The sequence below is a fragment of the Oncorhynchus masou genome, unplaced genomic scaffold (assembly GCF_036934945.1).
Source record: "Oncorhynchus masou masou isolate Uvic2021 unplaced genomic scaffold, UVic_Omas_1.1 unplaced_scaffold_1496, whole genome shotgun sequence".
NCBI lineage: Eukaryota > Metazoa > Chordata > Actinopteri > Salmoniformes > Salmonidae > Oncorhynchus > Oncorhynchus masou.
In genome coordinates, this window is record NW_027004967.1 from 21,816 (window position 1) to 34,315 (window position 12,500).

General features: G+C 48.7%; 1 pseudogene; it reads right to left on the reverse strand.

Annotated features, from left to right (window-relative positions):
- LOC135531031 (protein numb homolog) overlaps positions 1-6,040 on the reverse strand; it is a 27,388-nt pseudogene extending 21,348 nt beyond the window's left edge.
- Positions 6,041-12,500: the final 6,460 nt, after the last annotated feature.

Here is a 12,500-nt window from a genome sequence, read left to right on the forward strand (position 1 = left end):
CTGACAACCCAGAGAGGTTGAGATGTATGGCAGGATCTCCGTGACAACCCAGAGAGGTTGAGATGTATGGCAGGATCTCCGTGACAACCCAGAGAGGTTGAGATGTATGGCAGGATCTCCGTGACAACCCAGAGAGGTTGAGATGTATGGCAGATCTCCCTGACAACCCAGAGAGGTTGAGATGTATGGCAGGATCTCCCTGACAACCCAGAGAGGTTGAGATGTATGGCAGGATCTCCTGACAACCCAGAGAGGTTGAGATGTATGGCAGGATCTCCTGACAACCCAGAGAGGTTGAGATGTATGGCAGGATCTCCGTGACAACCCAGAGAGGTTGAGATGTATGGCAGGATCTCCCTTGAGATGTATGGCAGGATGTCCCACAACCCAGAGAGGTTGAGATGTATGGAAGGATCTCCCAACCCAGAGGTTGAGATGTGGAGATCTCCCTGACAACCCAGAGAGGTTGAGATGTATGGTGTCACACAACCCAGAGATGTGTATGGCAGGATCTCCGGACAACCCAGAGAGGTGACAACCCAGAGAGGTTGAGATGTATGGCAGGATCTCCCTGACAACCCAGAGAGGTTGAGATGTATGGCAGGATCTCCGTGACAACCCAGAGAGGTTGAGATGTATGGCAGGATCTCCCTGACAACCCAGAGAGGTTGAGATGTATGGCAGGATCTCCCTGACAACCCAGAGAGGTTGAGATGTATGGCAGGATCTCCCTGACAACCCAGAGAGGTTGAGATGTATGGCAGGATCTCCCTGACAACCCAGAGAGGTTGAGATGTATGGCAGGATCTCCCAAACCCAGAGAGGAGATGTATGACAGATCTCCGTGACAACCCTGAGAGGTTGAGATGTATGGCAGATGATCTCTCCTGACAACCCAGAGGGTGAGATGTTCTCCCGTGACAACCCAGAGAGGTTGAGATGTATGGCAGGATCTCCGTGACAACCCAGAGAGGTGAGATGTATGGCAGGATCTCCCCACAACCCAGAGAGGTTGAGATGTATGGCAGGATCTCCCTGACAACCCAGAGAGGTTGAGATGTATGGATGTATGGCAGGATCCGTGACAACCCAGAGAGGTTGAGATGTATGGCGGTACCCAACCCAGAGAGGTTGAGATGTATGGCAGGATCTCCGTGAGATGCAACAGGATCCAGAGAGGTTGAGATGTATGGCGGGATCTCTGACAACCCAGAGGCTGAGATGTGGCAACTCAGAGGTTGAGATGTATGGCAGGATCCGTGACAACCCAGAGAGGTTGAGATGTATGGCAGGATCTCCGTGACAACCCAGAGAGGTTGAGATGTATGGCAGGATCTCCGTGACAGGACCCAGAGAGGTTGTGTCATAAAAAATAACAAACTATAAATTGAACTTGATTAGAAAATCAGACCTCTCTGAAATGGAAATGTATGTCTCACCCTTCAGCAAAATATATTTAACCTAAATCCTCTCTGAACGCACGAGGGAAAAAACGTGACCATCCCCAATACCCAAAATAGGAATCAAAACATAATTTGATTTGATAGAGAAGTCTGACTGAGCGGTGGTAGGCAGCAGCAGGCTCGTAAGCATTCATTCAAACAGCAGTTTTGTGCGTTTGCCAGCAGCTCTTCGTTGTGCGTCAAGCAATGCGCTGTTTATGACTTCAAGCCTATCAACTCCCGAGATTAGGCTGGCGTAAACGATGTGAAATGGCTAGCTAGTTAGCGGGGTGCGCGCTAATAGCTTTTCAAACGTTTACTAACCAGGTTTCTATCCAACCATTTCATAAGAATGAATTACTGAACTCATTAAGAAAAAGAAAGGTCACGACCGGGCTGATGGACAGAGGAAGTTTCAGTACAAATTTTATAAATGCAGACATACAATCTATTTGTTCGACATGGTGGGATCTTTTTGTGTTGGTAAAATGAAAGGTGAGAAATGGTAGTGGAAAGAACTATATGCAAATATTGATTATAATAACCATTATTTGGAAGTAAACTTGGGAGTCATGCAATAGGCAGTGTGGTCCTCCCACTACGACTCAGGAAACCATGCTGCAGATGACATAAATATATAAATAAATGGATATTAGTATATCATTTATTTAATCAGGGACAAAGTTGTGAGAAGTACAGATCAGGGTCGTAAAAACACATCCTAAACTCTGAACGTCCCATGGGAGCTCCGTTAAATCCATTATTATAAAAGGAAAAGAATATATATTTTTTAAATTTACCTTTATTGATAATAATATATATAATATTTATGATATGGCACCACAACAAACATGCCAAGTTTGATTAATGCCCTCCAGGGAGTTAATCAGAGAGGCAACAAAGAGACCAAAGATAACCCTGAAGGAGCTGCAAAGCTTTAAGCTGTTCACTCCACAGAGCTGGGCTTTACGGAAGAGAGGGCTGCCCACCAAAACTCATGGACCAGGCAAGGAGGGCATTAATCAGAGAGGCAACAAAGAGACCAAAGATAACCCTGAAGGAGCTGCAAAGCTCCACAGCGGAGATTGGAGTATCTGTCCATAGGACCACTTTAAGCCGTACATATAATATGACAAGCTGCTATAGACCACAGAGTGTTAACAGTCAGTATCTGGATAACATGTGTGAAATGCTTGATAATGTATGTGATATTCGCAGAGAGGTACAGTGCCTTGCGAAAGTATTCGGCCCCCTTGAACTTTGCGACCTTTTGCCACATTTCAGGCTTCAAACATAAAGATATAAAACTGTATTTTTTTTGTGAAGAATCAACAACAAGTGGGACACAATCATGAAGTGGAACGACATTTATTGGATATTTCAAACTAGATAGAGACATACCCCAAGTGACTTACAGCTGTAATCGCAGCAAAAGGTGGCGCTACAAAGTATTAGCTTAAGGGGGCTGAATAATTTTGCACGCCCAATTTTTCAGTTTTTGATTTGTTAAAAAAGTTTTTGATTTGTTAAAAAAGTGAAATATCCAATAAATGTCGTTCCACTTCATGATTGTGACCCACTTGTTGTTGATTCTTCACAAAAAAATACAGTCTCTCTCTCTCTGTGTCTCTCTGTGTCTCTCTCTGTCTCTCTCTGTCTCTCTCTGTCTCTCTCTCTGTCTCTCTCTCTCTCTGTCTCTCTCTCTCTCTCTCTCTCTCTCTCTCTCTCTCTCTCTCTGTCTGTCTGTCTGTCTCTGTCCCTCTCTCTCTCTCTCTCTGTGTCTCTCTCTCTGTCTCTGTCTCTCTCTCTGTCTCTCTCTGTCTGTCTGTCTCTGTCCCTCTCTCTCTCTCTCTCTCTCTCTCTCTCTCTCTCTCTCAGACCTACAATCTCTCCACACACAGACCACAGAACACCGAATACCTCTCTGTCTTGACTCTCCACCAGACTTCAGTCCACCTCAGAGGAACGACTTTAACACGCTCATCTGTGTTGCTTTGGGCTGCCTGGTCTGTTGTCATAAAACACAGAAGCCCTAAGAGATTAGATCTGCGTTAGCACAGGGACTGACCTTTACAGCACTATGGGTGTGTGGCTGTCCTCTGGTAATCTAATGTTAACACTTTGATAGCAGCATTAGTCCGGCAGTTAGACTGATGAATAGAAATGACAATAAATCCCCTAATGTGTTGATGAATAAGTCTGTCTGGGATGAATCTGCATGGAGTCGGGTTAGATGAATCTGCATGGAGTCAGGTTAGATGAATCTGCATGGAGTCAGGCTAGATGAATCTGCATGGAGTCAGGTTAGAGGAATCTGCATGGAGTCAGGTTAGAGGAATCTGCATGGAGTCAGGCTAGATGAATCTGCATGGAGTCAGGCTAGATGAATCTGCATGGAGTCAGGCTAGATGAATCTGCATGGAGTCAGGTTAGATGAATCTGCATGGAGTCAGGTTAGATGAATCTGCATGGAGTCAGGTTAGATGAATCTGCATGGAGTCAGGTTAGATGAATCTGCATGGAGTCAGGTTAGATGAATCTGCATGGAGTCAGGCTAGATGAATCGGCATGGAGTCAGGCTAGATGAATCGGCATGGAGTCAGGCTAGATGAATCTGCATGGAGTCAGGTTAGATGAATCTGCATGGAGTCAGGCTAGATGAATCAGCATGGAGTCAGGTTAGATGAATCTGCATGGAGTCAGGTTAGATGAATCTGCATGGAGTCAGGTTAGATGAATCTGCATGGAGTCAGGTTAGATGAATCTGCATGGAGTCAGGTTAGATGAATCTGCATGGAGTCAGGCTAGATGAATCTGCATGGAGCCAGGTTAGATGAATCTGCATGGAGTCAGGTTAGATGAATCTGCATGGAGTCAGGTTAGATGAATCTGCATGGAGTCAGGTTAGATGAATCTGCATGGAGTCAGGTTAGATGAATCTGCATGGAGTCAGGTTAGATGAATCTGCATGGAGTCAGGCTAGATGAATCGGCATGGAGTCAGGCTAGATGAATCTGCATGGAGTCAGGTTAGATGAATCTGCATGGAGTCAGGCTAGATGAATCAGCATGGAGTCAGGTTAGATGAATCTGCATGGAGTCAGGTGTGTGTGTGTGTGTGTAGTGCATTTGGAAAGTATTCAGACCCCTTGACTTTTTCCACATTTTATGTTACAGCCTTATTCTGAAATGGATTCAATCGTTTTCCCCCTTCATTAATCTACACATTAATCTATACCCCATAATGACATCACAATACTCCATAATGACATCACAATACCCCATAATGACATCACAATACTCCATAATGACATCACAATACCCCATAATGACATCACAATACTCCATAATGACATCTCAATACCCCATAATGACATCTCAATACCCCATAATGACATCACAATACCCCATAATGACATCACAATACCCCATACTGACAAAGCAAAAATAGGTTTTTAGAAATATCACTGAATTATCACATTTACATAAGTATTCAGACCCTTTACTCAGTACTTTGTTGAAGCACCTCTGGCAGCGATTACAGCCTCTAGTCTTCTTGGGTATGACGCTACAAGCTTGGAACACCTGTATTTGGGGAGTTTCTCCCATTCTCCTTTGCAGATCCTCTCAAGCTCTGTCAGATCGGATGGGGAGTGTTGATGGGGAGTGTTGCTGCATAGCTATTTTCAGGTCTCTCCAGAGATGTTCGATTGGGTTCAAGTCCAGGCTCTGGCTGGGCAACTCAAGGACATTCAGAGACTTGTCCTGAAGCCACTCCTGCGTTGTCTTGTCTGTGTGCTTTAGGGTCGTTGTTCTGTTGGAAGGTGAACTCTCACCCAAGTCTGAGGTCCTGAGTGCTCTGGAGCAGGTTTTCATCAAGGATCTCTCTGTACTTTTCTCTGTTCATCTTTCCCTCCATCCTGACTAGTCTCCCAGTCCCTGCCACTGAAAAACTACATTAAAGGTTTTTAATCCAGCTCGATCCTCATCAGCTCAGTTGTTATGTTAGTCACGTCAAGGAGCTGGATCTGGCTGAGTTTAGCTAGGAGTTGTCTGATTCCTTTCTGGTCTGGCTGGTTCTCCTAGATTGTCTCTAAAATATTCAGTTGAAGTCGGAAGTTTAGGTACACCTTAGCCACGTACATTTAAACTTAGTTTTACACAATTCCTGACATTTAATCAGAGTAAAAATTCCTTGTTTTAGGCCTGTTAGGATCACCACTTTATTTTAAGAATGTGAAATGTCAGAATAATAGTAGAGAGAATGATTTATTTCAGCTTTTATTTCACATTCCCAGTGGGTCAGAAGTTTACATGCACTCAATTAGTATTTAGTAGCATTGCCTTTAAATTGTTTAACTTGGGTCAAACGTTTCAGGTAGCCTTCCACAAGCTTCCCACAATAAGTTGGGTGAATTTTAGCCCATTCCTCCTGACAGAGCTGGTGTAACTGAGTCAGGTTTGTAGGCCTCCTTGCTCGCACAAGCTTTTTCAGTTCTGCCCACACATTTTCTATAGAATTGACTCCAGTACCTTGCCTTTGTTGTCCTTAAGCCATTTTGCCACAACTTTGGAAGTATGCTTGGGGTCATTGTCCATTTGGAAGACCCATTTGCGACCAAGCTTTAACTTCCTGACTGATGTCTTGAGATGTTGCTTCATAATATCCACATAATTGTCTTTCCTCATGGTGCTATCTATTTTGTGAAGTGCACCAGTCCCTCCTGCAGCAAAGCACCCCCACAACATGATGCTGCCACCCCCACAACATGATGCTGCCACCCCCGTGCTTCACGGTTGGGACGGTGTTCTTCAGCTTGCAAGCCGCCCCCTTTTTCCTCCAAATATAACGATGGTCATTATGTCCAAACAGTTCTATTTTTGTTTCATCAGACATTTCTCCCAAAAGTACAATCTACAACCAAAATATACGATCTTTGTCCCCATGTGCAGTTGCAAACTGTAGTCTGGCTTTTTTATGGCGGTTTTGGAGCAGTGGCTTCTTCCTTGCTGAGCGGCCTTTCAGGTTATGTCGATATAGGACTCGTTTTACTGTGGATATAGATACTTTTGTTCCTGTTTCCTCCAGCATCTTCATAAGATCCTTTGCTGTTGTTCTGGGATTGATTTGTACTTTTCACACCAAAGTACATGCATCTCTAGGAGACAGAACGCGGCTCTTTCCTGAGCGGTTTGACGGCTGCGTGGTCCCATGGTGTTTATACTTGCGTACTATTGTTTGTACAGATGAACGTGGTACCTTCAGGCATTTGGAAATTGCTCCCAAGGACGAACCAGACTTGTGGAGGTCTACAATTATTTTCCTGAGGTCTTGGCTGATTTCTTTTGATTTTCTCATGATGTCAAGCAAAGAGGCACTGAGTTTGAAGGTAGGCTTTGAAATACATCCACAGGTACACCTCCAATTGACTTAAATGATGTCAATTGGCCTATCAGAAGCTTCTAATGACATGACATAATTTTTCTGGAATTTTCCAAGCTGTTTAAAGGCAGTCAACTTAGTGTATGTAAACTTCTGACACCACTGTAATTGTGATACAGTGAATTACAAGTGAAATAATCTGTCTGTAAACTATTGTTGGAAAAATGACTTGTGTCATGCACAAAGTAGATGTCCTAACCGACTTGCCAAAACTATAGTTTGTTAACAAGAAATTTGTGGAGTGGTTGAAAAACGAGTTTTAATGACTCCAACCTAAGTGTATGTAAACTTCCGACTTCAACTGTAAATACACACACATACCACTATATATTATTTCAGTTATTTCAGGGCTATAGCCTACAAAGAAATACATTCTCAATAGGCTACATGTCTTATTAAACAGCATATAAACCCCCTGAATAGGCCAGGAGCCAGACAGGGAGCCTGCAAAGGAAAATTAGTTATTTAGGCTATATTATTTATTATTTATTATTTATTATTTCAGTTATTTCAGGGCTATAGCCTACAAAGAAATACATTGTGAAGCATTTGTGTGTGCGACACACAAGGTTGGTAGGGACAGTCAACTACATTATGTTCTATTAAATCATTATAGTCCATAAATTGGACATCTAGGAGGTGACTGACTTTGAATTAAATACAAATTCAATTAAAAATGACTTGAATTTATTTTTAGAAACACGAGTTTGGCCAAAGTGTGGCTTCAGGCTCATGCAATGGTTCCTGAATAGCAGGGGGAAATATCCTCTCCACACCTGCAGAGACACTGGGGATGCTCAACACTGTCCAGGCTGGGCAGAGATGCTCAACACCCTGCAGGCCACTCTGTCCAGGCTGGGCAGAGATGCTCAACACCCTTCAGGCCACACTGTCCAGGCTGGGCAGAGATGCTCAACACCCTGCAGGCCACACTGTCCAGGCTGGGCAGAGATGCTCAACACCCTTCAGGCCACACTGTCCAGGCTGGGCAGAGATGCTCAACACCCTGCAGGCCACTCTGTCCAGGCTGGGCAGAGATGCTCAACACCCTTCAGGCCACACTGTCCAGGCTGGGCAGAGATGCTCAACACCCTGCAGGCCACACTGTCCAGGCTGGGCAGAGATGCTCAACACCCTTCAGGCCACACTGTCCAGGCTGGGCAGAGATGCTCAACACCCTGCAGGCCACTCTGTCCAGGCTGGGCAGAGATGCTCAACACCCTGCAGGCCACTCTGTCCAGGCTGGGCAGAGATGCTCAACACCCTTCAGGCCACTCTGTCCAGGCTGGGCAGAGATGCTCAACACCCTGCAGGCCACTCTGTCCAGGCTGGGCAGAGATGCTCAACACCCTGCAGGCCACTCTGTCCAGGCTGGGCAGAGATGCTCAACACCCTTCAGGCCACTCTGTCCAGGCTGGGCAGAGATGCTCAACACCCTGCAGGCCACTCTGTCCAGGCTGGGCAGAGATGCTCAACACCCTGCAGGCCACTCTGTCCAGGCTGGGCAGAGATGCTCAACACCCTGCAGGCCACTCTGTCCAGGCTGGGCAGAGATGCTCAACACCCTGCAGGCCACTCTGTCCAGGCTGGGCAGAGATGTGGAGTTTTTGCTTGTTTGTTTTAGCTAGGTTTAAAAGTTTTTAGGCAAAATAACCCTATTAAAAACTAAAAGCTCGAGAGGTCCATACGATGGCAGGTCTATTGGGACAAAATCAATGATAGTCTATTGTATAGATAATAGAACCAAAATGAACAAACCTTTTAAGAGATCTGATTTTTAGTTTGTAAATAGTTTTCTACATTGATACAGTTAGTTATCTCCCCACCTCCCTCCTTTCTGTTAGCATGTGTTTGTACTAATTACACCATCGTGATTTCAGGATACTTGTCTTTTCAGATTCCACGATGATTCTTTAGTTGTGGACACTACGTCACCACACTCCCTCTCTTTAGTTGTGGACACTACGTCACCACACTCCCTCTCTTTAGTTGTGGACACTACGTCACCACACTCCCTCTCTTTAGTAGTGGACACTACGTCACCACACTCCCTCTCTTTAGTAGTGGACACTACGTCACCACACTCCCTCTCTTTAGTTGTGGACACTACGTCACCACACTCCCTCTCTTTAGTTGTGGACACTACGTCACCACACTCCCTCTCTTTAGTTGTGGACACTACGTCACCACACTCCCTCTCTTTAGTAGTGGACACTACGTCACCACACTCCCTCTCTTTAGTTGTGGACACTACGTCACCACACTCCCTCTCTTTAGTTGTGGACACTACGTCACCACACTCCCTCTCTTTAGTAGTGGACACTACGTCACCACACTCCCTCTCTTTAGTTGTGGACACTACGTCACCACACTCCCTCTCTTTAGTTGTGGACACTACGTCACCACACTCCCTCTCTTTAGTAGTGGACACTACGTCACCACACTCCCTCTCTTTAGTAGTGGACACTACGTCACCACACTCCCTCTCTTTAGTAGTGGACACTACGTCACCACACTCCCTCTCTTTAGTTGTGGACACTACGTCACCACACTCCCTCTCTTTAGTAGTGGACACTACGTCACCACACTCCCTCTCTTTAGTAGTGGACACTACGTCACCACACTCCCTCTCTTTAGTAGTGGACACTACGTCACCACACTCCCTCTCTTTAGTAGTGGACACTACGTCACCACACTCCTCTCTTTAGTAGTGGACACTACGTCACCACACTCCCTCTCTTTAGTAGTGGACACTACGTCACCACACTCCCTCTCTTTAGTAGTGGACACTACGTCACCACACTCCCTCTCTTTAGTTGTGGACACTGTCACCACACTCCCTCTCTTTAGTAGTGGACACTACGTCACCACACTCCCTCTCTTTAGTAGTGGACACTACGTCACCACACTCCCTCTCTTTAGTAGTGGACACTACGTCACCACACTCCTCTCTTTAGTAGTGGACACTATGTCACCACACTCCCTCTCTTTAGTAGTGGACACTACGTCACCACACTCCCTCTCTTTAGTTGTGGACACTACGTCACCACACTCCCTCTCTTTAGTAGTGGACACTACGTCACCACACTCCTCTCTTTAGTTGTGGACACTACGTCACCACACTCCCTCTCTTTAGTTGTGGACACTACGTCACCACACTCCCTCTCTTTAGTAGTGGACACTACGTCACCACACTCCCCTCTCTTTAGTTGTGGACACTACGTCACCACACTCCCTCTCTTTAGTTGTAAACACTACGTCACCACACTCCCTCTCTTTAGTTGTGGACACTACGTCACCACACTCCCTCTCTTTAGTAGTGGACACTACGTCACCACACTCCCTCTCTTTAGTAGTGGACACTACGTCACCACACTCCCTCTCTTTAGTTGTGGACACTACGTCACCACACTCCCTCTCTTTAGTTGTGGACACTACGTCACCACACTCCCTCTCTTTAGTAGTGGACACTACGTCACCACACTCCTTCTCTTTAGTTGTGGACACTACGTCACCACACTCCCTCTCTTTAGTTGTAAACACTACGTCACCACACTCCCTCTCTTTAGTTGTGGACACTACGTCACCACACTCCTCTCTCTAGTTGTGGACACTACGTCACCACACTCCCTCTCTTTAGTTGTGGACACTACGTCACCACACTCCCTCTCTTTAGTTGTGGACACTACGTCACCACACTCCCTCTCTTTAGTAGTGGACACTACGTCACCACACTCCCTCTCTTTAGTTGTGGACACTACGTCACCACACTCCCTCTCTTTAGTAGTGGACACTACGTCACCACACTCCCTCTCTTTAGTTGTGGACACTACGTCACCACACTCCCTCTCTTTAGTTGTGGACACTACGTCACCACACTCCCTCTCTTTAGTAGTGGACACTACGTCACCACACTCCCTCTCTTTAGTTGTGGACACTACGTCACCACACTCCCTCTCTTTAGTAGTGGACACTACGTCACCACACTCCCTCTCTTTAGTTGTGGACACTACGTCACCACACTCCCTCTCTTTAGTTGTGGACACTACGTCACCACACTCCCTCTCTTTAGTTGTGGACACTACGTCACCACACTCCCTCTCTTGCTCTTTGTCCTCATCTTTGTAAGTCATCTTGATTCAGTACCTGTGTGTTTGATCAGTTTCTTTATGAAAATATTCAGTAAACTCCTTGACAGTTGATAAAGGAAGGGGCGATAGCAGCACACAAGTAGATGCTCCCCTCCAGCTCCGCTCCGCTCCCCTCCAGCTCCCCTCCAGCTCCGCTCCCCTCCAGCTCCGCTCCAGCTCCCCTCCAGCTCCCCTCCAGCTGCCCTCCAGCTCCGCTCCCCTCCAGCTCCGCTCCGCTCCAGCTCCCCTTCAGCTCCGCTCCAGCTCCCCTCCAGCTCCGCTCCGCTCCCCTCCAGCTCCCCTCCAGCTGCCCTCCAGCTCCGCTCCCCTCCAGCTCCGCTCCCCTCCAGCTCCGCTCCAGCTCCCCTCCAGCTCCCCTCCGCTCCGCTCCCCTCCAGCTCCCCTCCAGCTCCGCTCCGCTCCCCTCCAGCTCCTCCAGCTCCCCTCCAGCTCCCCTACAGCTCCGCTCCAGCTCCCCTCCAGCTCCGCTCCCCTCCAGCTCCGCTCCCCTCCAGCTCCGCTCCCCTCCAGCTCCGCTCCGCTCCAGCTCCCCTTCAGCTCCGCTCCAGCTCCTCCAGCTCCCCTCCAGCTCCCCTCCAGCTCCGCTCCGCTCCTCCAGCTCCCCTCCAGCTCCGCTCCCCTACAGCTCCCTTCCAGCTCCCCTCCAGCTCCGCTCCCCTACAGCTCCCCTCCAGCTCCGCTCCCTCCAGCTCCCTCCAGCTCCCCTCCAGCTCCGCTCCACTCCAGCTCCGCTCCCGCTCCCCTCCAGCTCCCCTCCAGCTCCGCTCCCCTCCAGCTCCTCTCCAGCTCCCTCCAGCTCCGCTCCGCTCCCCTCCAGCTCCCCTCCAGCTCCGCTCCAGCTCCCCTCCAGCTCCCCTCCAGCTCCGCTCCGCTCCCCTCCAGCTCCGCTCCCCTCCAGCTCCGCTCCAGCTCCCCTCCAGCTCCGCTCCAGCTCCCCTCCAGCTCCCCTCCAGCTCCCCTCCAGCTCCGCTCCCCTCCAGCTCCGCTCCCCTCCAGCTCCGCTCCGTTCCCCTCCAGCTCCCCTCCAGCTCCGCTCCCCTCCAGCTCCGCTCCGCTCCCCTCCAGCTCCCCTCCAGCTCCGCTCCCCTACAGCTCCGCTCCAGCTCCCCTCCAGCTCCTCTCCCTCCAGCTCCGCTCCCCTCCAGCTCCCCTCCAGCTCCGCTCCCCTCCAGCTCCGCTCCCCTCCAGCTCCCCTCCAGCTCCCCTCCAGCTCCGCTCCGCTCCCCTCCAGCTCCTCTCCAGCTCCGCTCCCCTACAGCTCCCCTCCAGCTCCGCTCCCCTACAGCTCCCCTCCAGCTCCGCTCCCCTACAGCTCCGCTCCCTCCAGCTCCCCTCCAGCTCCCTCCAGCTCCGCTCCCCCTCCAGCTCCGCTCCCCTCCAGCTCCGCTCCAGCTCCCCTCCAGCTCCCCCTCCAGCTCCGCCCCCTCCGCTCCCCTCCAGCTCCCCTCCAGCTCCGCTCCCTCCA